Genomic DNA, 8,921 nt, shown 5'->3' on the forward strand with positions numbered 1-8,921 from the left:
CGCCGCCCGGAGCACCGCGCCGCCCCGCTCCGCCCTCCTCCGCCGTCGTCGCCTCGCTGCCGGCCGGATCCGGTGAGCCCCTCTACTCCGGCCGCCGCCCTGTCCTTCTCCGGCGAAGGCCCCCGGCAAACCTCGGTTTGCGTGCGTGAACAGTAAACCCTAGATCTCGGGGTGATTTTTCTTCTAAGTCCCCAGAATTTCTAGTCTAGGTTGCCCTGTTCGTAGCTCCGTAACTTTGCATCCGTAGCTCGGATTCATGCATATAGCATATCAAAATGTTCATCTCAGAGAGTACATCATCTCATTCCATTGCATCATTTTCATTTATGTTCATCTTGATGCCCGAAATGCTGTTAGAAGAGGGCTACTTGAGATAATTGTCAGATTTGCTACTCCATTTAGCTTTTTGTCATTTTTGCCATGATTATTGTGTGCATGATATGCCCGTGAGTTCTACATGTGTTTTGCTAAGGGTTTTGTCATCTTTACAGAGGTGCAACCCATGTATTTTTGTGATGTGTGTGGTGACTTGTTCAAGCTTGCAAAGTGGTGCACTTGCTAATTCTGTTTTCAGGGACTTAGTAATTTCAGTAAGTCCTGGAGCTGTTTATCTCATGATGCCATATGTTCTTGTTGTTTCCTAGTGATCCGTGCCTCTTTTGAGGATGGTCAGTAAGGATGTTTTGTTAATATTGTAGTGCTATATCCATCCATGTCTTTGTTTGCAATTATGGAGCACCCTAGCTTGAGTCAATCGAGCTCTACTTTTGCTACTTTGTGAATCTGGGCAGATTGTCAACTTGTTTGCAATTTTGCCGATGATGTTGTGGTTGATCCGTGCATGCTATGCTATTGTTCTTGCCATGTTTAGCTTGCATTTTGTGCCTTATTGATGGATGTATGCTTGTCTTGCCATGACTTGCACCATAGTGAGTGCATCGAGCTCGTAAACATGCCTACCTGAGTTATGTTTCAGCATGTGTCAGTTTTTCACTAAGTCTGAAAACTGATTATGTTTTTGCTATGTTCACATGCTTGCAATTGTATTTTCTGATCCCTTTTGGCTCAAGGTCACTAAGGGACTTTTGTTAAGCTCTTTGAGTAGCTCCATGCCATGCTTTACTTTGCCATGTTCAGATCCTGTAGCATGTAGTTTTGTTGCTCCGAAGAGGGCTACCTGATCTGAAATTCCAGACAAGTGTTGATTTCACTAAGTCTGAGATCTGTTTGTCATATGCATTTTTGCCATGCTTGTTTGAACCTGTTAATGGATGAATTGGCCATAACTCAGTGCTAGACTTTTGTTAAGCATCTTGTATGCATCCCTTCCATGTATTTTTATGCCATGTTTGGTTGCTGTAGCATGTTCGTCTCATTGCTTTTAGATGGCTACTTGCTGTTTATCGCAGACCGATGTCATTTTTGAATCGCTTGCCATTTCCAAACCGTAACACTGATTCCGGCGTTCTTTATATCATTTTCAAGAGATTTCATCTCATCTTTACAGTGGCACACTTGGATTCCCAAGTTGAGGCCAGGTTCATGCATATCCTGTCATATCTTGCATTTTGCATCCCGCATCGCATCCCGCATAGCATATTATCTTTGCATCATATTGTTTGAGTTTGCACGTGGTTGATTGTATCCTTGTTGCTTGTTTGTCATATCCTCTCGCCTAGTGTTTTGTTCCACTCATGCCGCCCTAGTTTCCGTCATATCGGTGTTATGTTCCCGGATTTTGCGTTCCTTACGCGGTTGGGTTATAATGGGAACCCCTTGATAGTTCGCCTTGATTAAAGCTTTTCCAGCAATGCCCAACCTTGGTTTTACCATTTTCCACCTAGCCTTTTCTTTCCCTTGGGTTCTGCAGACTCAAGGGTCATCATTATTTTAACCCCCCCGGGCTAGTGCTCCTCTGAGTGTTGGTCCACCTGTCAGCTGCCGGTGGCCACCAGGGGCAACTCTGGGCTGGCTTACCCGTACCTAAGACAATGTGAGTGTGCCCTGAGAAAGAGATATGTGCAGCTCCTATCGGGATTTGTCGTCACATTCGGGCGGTGTTGCTGGTATCGTTTTAACCAGTCGAAGTGTCTTGAATTACCGAGATACCGAGTCTGATCGGAACGTCTTGGGAGGAGGTCTATTCCTTCGTTGACCGTGAGAGCTTGTCATGGGCTAAGTTGGGACTCCCCTGCAGGGTTTTGAACTTTCGAGAGCCATGCCCGCGGTTATGGGCAGATGGGAATTTGTTAATGTCCGGTTGTAGATAACTTGAACATTAATTAATTAAAATGAATCAACTGAGTGTGTTACCGTGATGGCCCCTTTTCGACGGAGTCCGGGAAGTGGACACGGTGTTGGAGTAATGTTTGCGCAGGTTGCTCTCTAGTTTCTCGCTCGCGCTTTGCCTCCTCTTCTCGCTCTATTTTGCGTATAAACTAGCCACCATATTTGCTAGTCGCTTGCTGCAGCTCCACTCATATTTTACCCTGCCTTACCTATAAGCTTAAATAGTCTTGACCGCGAGGGTGCGAGATTGCTGAGTCCCTGTGGCTCATAGATTACTATTACGCCAGATGCAGGGCCTGATGATTCCGCTCCAGGAGATGAGTATGAGCTCAAGTGGGAGTTCGACGAGGACTCTCAATGTTACTATGTTTCCTTTCCCGACGATTAGTAGTGGTGCCCAGTTGGGGGTGATTGGGACCGTGTCGCATGTTGGGTTATCTTTTATTTTGGCGCCGTAGTCGGGCCATGAGTGTTTGGATGATGTAATGTTATTTATGTACTTGTTTGACGTGGTGAGTGTAAGCCAACTATGTTATCTCCCCTTTACTATTTATATTACATGGGATGTTGTGAAGATTGCCTAACTTGCGACATATGCCTTCAATGCGATTATGCCTCTAAGTCGTGCCTCGACACATGGGAGATATAGTCGCATCGAGGGTGTTACAAGTTGGTATCAGAGCCTTCCCCGACCTTAGGAGCCCCATTGCTTGATCGTTTGTAGCGGCCGAGTTGTGTCTAGAAAAATGTTTTGAGTCTTTTAGGAATTATATATCGGAGAGTTTAGGAATTCTTTTTTACTTCCCAGTCTCCTCATCGCTCTGGTAAGGTATCCTGACGTAGAGTTTTGACTCTTCTCTTCTCAAATTTCACTAAAAAAAATTTTTAGGATCACGCGGGTATCTTGGAATCGTCCCGATGGTTTTATGATGAGAACATTGTCTTGGTGCCTCCTGTCAGGGGTTTAGTGGAAGTGTCCCGGGGAGTTGAGCTCTGAGGTGTTGTTATCATAATTTTATCGTTGCAATTCTGGAATACCTGAGTTTAGTACGCCGACATCGAAAATCTCTTTTATGCAGTTCGTTGGTGAGATAACCTCGACGCCACCCAGTACTGGGGCGGGAGTTCGGGAGTATCGCCATAACTTGTATAACTGATGCTTTTCGAAGGTTGAGGTAGATGGTTTCTGAAGGTTTCTTGGTTATGTGTTGAAGGATGGATACAGCTGGATGTAGGATTTGCTAGTTTGGGTGAGATATTATGCTTCCCCTGTATCCCCAACACCTGATTGCATAACCGGAAAGGTTCGAGAGTCTCATAGGTGGGAATTCTAGTAGCTCTAGTTCTTCTTCCATGGATATTGGTTTGAGATTGGGATTTCTTACCGATTATTCGTTCTTGATCCATACCCTGTTGATTTATTTCTCTACCTTAATTCTACGTGGCTTCTCAATTTATGGATATGTGACCATTTCAAGAGGAATGCATTCGTTCATTTTGTTCGGATGTGAAGACTATATGTTGCAATTTTCATTCCGTTGGATTCAGCTTCAATATTTATCTATCAATGTGCTAATGGACGTCAACCTCTTCAGGATGGCTCCTCGAACGCGCACGACTCCTAATCCTGATCCGCCACCACCTCCACCTCCTCTAGAGGCATGGCAAGCTGTGATGGCCGCAACCAATACAAACACACAGTTGATCATGCAAATTCTTCAAGAGCGCAATCAAGGCAACCAAGGGAATCAAGGCAGCAATCAGAATCACTTTGCTTCACTCAACCAGTTCCTTGCTAACGGGCCAAAGACTTTCAGCAATTGTGTTGAGGCAACCGATGCTGACGATTGGCTAGTGGATCTGTGCAAGCATTTCGAGTGCAGTAACGTCAGGCTTGAGGACTTTGTTAAGTTCGCTTCCTTCCAACTCAAAGATCAAGCTGCAGAATGGTTCCAGCAGTACAAGGACTCCAGAGGTGGACGTGTTATCACTTGGGAAGATTTTCGTCGAGATTTCCAAGCTCAACATATTCCTCGGAGCGTGGTTGAAAGCAAGCGTGAGGAATTCCGCAACCTGAAGCAAGGCTCTTTGTCTGTCTATGACTACAATAAGTTGTTTCAGAAGCTTGCTCGCTTTGCCAAGCAGGACGTCCCTGATGAGAAGAGCATGATATATCAGTTCAGGGGTGGTCTCAGAGAAGAAATTCAGCTAGCCCTTGTTCTCTTTGAGCCCTTGAGATACGATGAGTTCTACAACATGGCACTGAAGCAAGAGGCGGCTCAGTTGAGGTGTGATGCTTCCAAGAAGCAAGTCAGAGATGTTACTCCTTCCTTTACTCAAGTGGCCAAGCAGCAGAAGTTTTGGCTTCCCCCTCCTCCGTTCCGTCAGCCGTATTAGCAGAAGAGTAAAGGTGGCAGTGGTTCTTCCCACCCACCCAACCCTGGCTTTCAGAACAAGACTTCGTCTCAAGCTCCAAGATCGAGTGCTCCGTATCACCGTCCGCTTTCAGAGGTCACGTGCAACAAGTGCCAACAGAAGGGTCACTATGCCAACAAGTGTCTCAACAAGAGGCGTCTTCCTCCTCCTCCTCCTGTCAGATCAGCAAGTGCAGCTGTGGTCAAGCATAACCCCAAGTACGCCAAGGTAAATATGGTGAATGCAGCTCAGGCAGAGGATTCTTCAGATGTCATCATGGGTAACCTTCCTGTTCACGATGTCCCTGCAAAAGTTTTTTTTGACACGGTGCATCGCATTGTTTCTTCTCGAGACCGTTTTCATCTAAGCATGGTTTGCCTTTGCAAATTTTGCCTAGTCCTTTAGCAGTTGTCTCTCCCGGTAAGCGCATGCATGCTAACTCCATTGCTCCGGATGTTACTATCACCTTGGGAGACTACAAGTTTCTCTCTTCTCCTACGGTTCTTGGCAACTCGGATATTGATCTTATTCTCGGAATGGATTGGCTTTCTAAGCACAAGGCACATCTTGATTGTGCTGCAAGGCAGATTCAATTGACTCATTCGTCTGAGGATGTAATTGTCTTTGCCGCTTGGGATTATACTATCCGTCTGTTTTCTCTCAATGAGAAGGGTGAATTGGATGCTATCTCGCAAATTCCAGTCGTTTGCGAATATCAAGACGTCTTTCTAGAAGAGCTTCCAGGAATGCCTCCACACCGGCCAGTTGAATTCGTTATTGATCTTGAGCCTGGCACGAAACCTGTGTGCAAACGCCCTTACAATCTCGGACCTGAAGAGTTGAAGGAGCTGAAGAAGCAACTCGATATTCAAGAGAAAATGGGTATCATCCGGCCTAGTTCTTCTCCGTGGGGTTGTGGTGTTCTTTTTGTGAAGAAGAAGGATGGAACGGACCGACATTGTGTTGATTACCGTCCAGTGAACAAGAAGACCATCAAGAACAAATATCCACTTCCCAACATCAATGAGATGTTCGAACAACTCAAAGGTGCCCAAGTATTCTCCAAGCTTGATCTCCGTATGGGTTATCATCGGATTCGAATCCGTGAGCAAGATATTCCCAAGATGGCTTTCAGGACAAGCTTTGGTTCATATGAATACACTGTCATGTCTTTTGGTCTCGTCAACGCTCCTCCGACTTTCTCTCGCATGATGAACTTCATCTTCAACGCCTACACCAATGACTTCATTTTGGTCTATCTCGACGACATTCTGGTTTTCTCCAAGAACAAGGAAGATCATGCCAAGCACTTGCGTTTGGTTCTCGATAAGCTCAGGGAACATCAGTTCTACGCCAAATTCTCCAAGTGTGAATTTTGGCTTGATGAGGTTCTTTATCTTGGTCATATCATCTCTGCCAAGGGCATTGCCATGAATCCTGAGAAGGTGTCTGCAATTGTGAATTGGGAACCTCCTCAGAACGTGAAGCAACTCCATAGCTTCCTTGGTCTCGCAAGCTATTGCCGAAGATTCGTTGAAAACTTTTCTAAGATCGTGAAGCCTCTCTCAAATCTTCTCCAGAAGCACGTCAAGTACGTTTGGTCTCCGGAGTGTGACATTGCTTTCAACACTTTGAAAGAGAAATTTATCACTGCTCCAGTTCTCACTCCGCCTGATGAATCCAAGCCATACGAGGTCTTTTGTGATGCCTCTCTCCAAGGTCTTGGCGCAGTATTGATGCAAGAGAAGAAAGTTGTTGCTTATACATCTCACCAATTGAAGCCTAATGAGAAGAACTACCCTACTCATGATCTCGAGTTGGCGGCAGTTGTGCATGCTCTTTTGACTTGGAGACATCTTCTATTGGGAAGAAAAGTGGACATTTTCACTGATCACAAGAGTCTCAAGTACATCTTCACTCAGCCTAATCTCAACCTTAGACAAACTCGTTGGGTCGAAATGATTCAAGAGTATAATCTGAGTATTGAGTATACTCCAGGAAAGGACAATGTGATTGCTGACGCTTTGAGAAGGAAAGCCTACTGCAACAGTCTGATTCTCAAGCCTTATCAACCCGAGCTTTGTGAAGCTTTCCGCAAACTTAATCAGCAAGTTGTTCCTAAAGATTTCCTCCGTAAAGTGATCATGAACGAGGCTCACAATTCTCTCCTCTCAATCCACCCTGGGAGCACGAAGATGTATCAGGACCTCAAGCAAGCTTATTGGTGGACTCGAATGAGGCGCGAGATTGCTCAATTCGTGAATGACTGTGATGTCTGCAGAAGTGTGAAGGCAGAACACCAAAGGCCAGCAGGTCTCCTCCAACCTCTTACCATTCCAGAATGGAAGTTTGACCACATTGAAATAGACTTCGTGACTGGGTTTCCAAAGCCCAAGCGTGGCAATGATGCTATATTCGTTGTCATCGATAAACTCACCAAAGTGGCTCACTTTCTGCCTATCAAAGAGTCGATCACTGCAGCTCAATTGGCGGAACTCTATACCTCTCGTATTGTCTCTCTGCACGGTATTCCTCAAGTGATCTCTTCAGACCGTGGCAGCATCTTTACCTCGAAGTTTTGGGATTCTTTTCAGAAGGCCATGGGCACTAACATCCGCTTCAGCACAGCTTTCCATCCTCAAACTAGCGGTCAAGTCGAGCGTGTCAACCAGATTCTTGAAGATATGCTCAGGGCTTGTGTGATCTCCTTCGGCATGAAGTGGGAGGATTGTCTTCCTTATGCTGAATTCTCCTACAACAACAGTTTTCAAGCAAGTTCGGGCAAGGCCCCATTTGAAATTCTGTATGGCAGGAAGTGTTGTACCCCTCTCAACTGGTCCGAAACCGGTGAATGTCAGCTTTTGGGTAATGACTTAATCACAGAGGCAGAAGAAATGTGCAAAGTCATTCGTGATAACCTCAAAGCAGCCCAATCCCGCCAGAAGAGCTACTATGATAGTAAGCACCGTGATTTGGCTTTCGAGATCGGAGATCATGTTTACCTCCGCGTCTCTCCTATGAAAGGTACTCGTCGCTTCGGTATCAAAGGGAAGCTTGCCCCTAGATATGTGGGACCTTTCAAGATTGTCAGCAAGAGAGGCGACCTCGCCTATCAACTCGAGCTTCCTTCAAACTTTGCAAATGTTCATGACGTGTTCCATGTCTCTCAGCTTTGAAAGTGCTTCAAGACTCCTGACCGCACAGTCAACTTCAAGGACATTGAGCTCCAAGAAGATCTCTCTTATCGTGAGCACCCAGTCGCTATTCTTGAAGAGACTGAACGCAAGACTCGTAACAAGTCAATTAAATTTCTCAAAGTCAAGTGGTCACACCATTCCGACCGTGAAGCTACCTGGGAACGCGAGGATCACCTCCGTTCTAAGTACCCGGCGTTCTTTCAGTCCTAGATCTCGGGACGAGATCCTTTCGTAGTGGTGGAGTGTTGTAACACCCTGGATGTAACTTTCCCAATTTGTACTCCAACTCTTGCCGTTTCTGGCGTTAAGTTATATTTATTTCCTCGGGTTCGGGTCTTTGTCTCCGTGTGTTGTTGTCGTTGTCATGCATCTCATATCATGTCATCATGTGCATTGCATTTGCATACGTGTTCGTCTCATGCATTCGAGCATTTTCCCCATTGTCTGTTTTGCATTCCGATGCTTCGTTCTCATCCGGTGGTCATTTCTAGCTTTCTTTCATGTGTGGGGATTAAAATTTTCCGGATTGGACCGAGACTTGCCAAGCGGCCTTGGTTTACTACCGGTAGACCGCCTGTCAAGTTTCGTATCATTTGGACTTCGTTTGATACTCCAACGGTTAACCGAGGGACCGAAAAGGCCTCGTGTGTGTTGCAGCCCAACACCCCTCCAATTTGGCCCAAAACCCACCAAACTTTGCTCCATCATCTAGAGCGTTCGATCACGATCGCGTGGCTGAAAACCGCACCTCATTTGGACTCTCCTAGCTCCCTCTATGCCTATATATACACCCTCATTCCAAATTCCGGATCCCCCTCGTCCCTAACCCTAAAAATATCTCCTCCGACGCCGTCGGACACGTCCAGACGGACCGGACACGTCCGCTCCGCCGCCCGCAGCCACTCCTGGGCTGCCACGTGTCCACGCCGCCGCCGCCTCCCACCGCGCGGCCCGGGAGCCCGGAGCTGGCCCCCGCGGCCCGCTCCCTCGCCCCGCCGCCTGGCTGCCCGCGCCGCCGCC

Source organism: Triticum dicoccoides, chromosome 1A (genome assembly GCF_002162155.2).
Source record: "Triticum dicoccoides isolate Atlit2015 ecotype Zavitan chromosome 1A, WEW_v2.0, whole genome shotgun sequence".
NCBI classification, from domain to species: Eukaryota; Viridiplantae; Streptophyta; class Magnoliopsida; order Poales; family Poaceae; genus Triticum; species Triticum dicoccoides.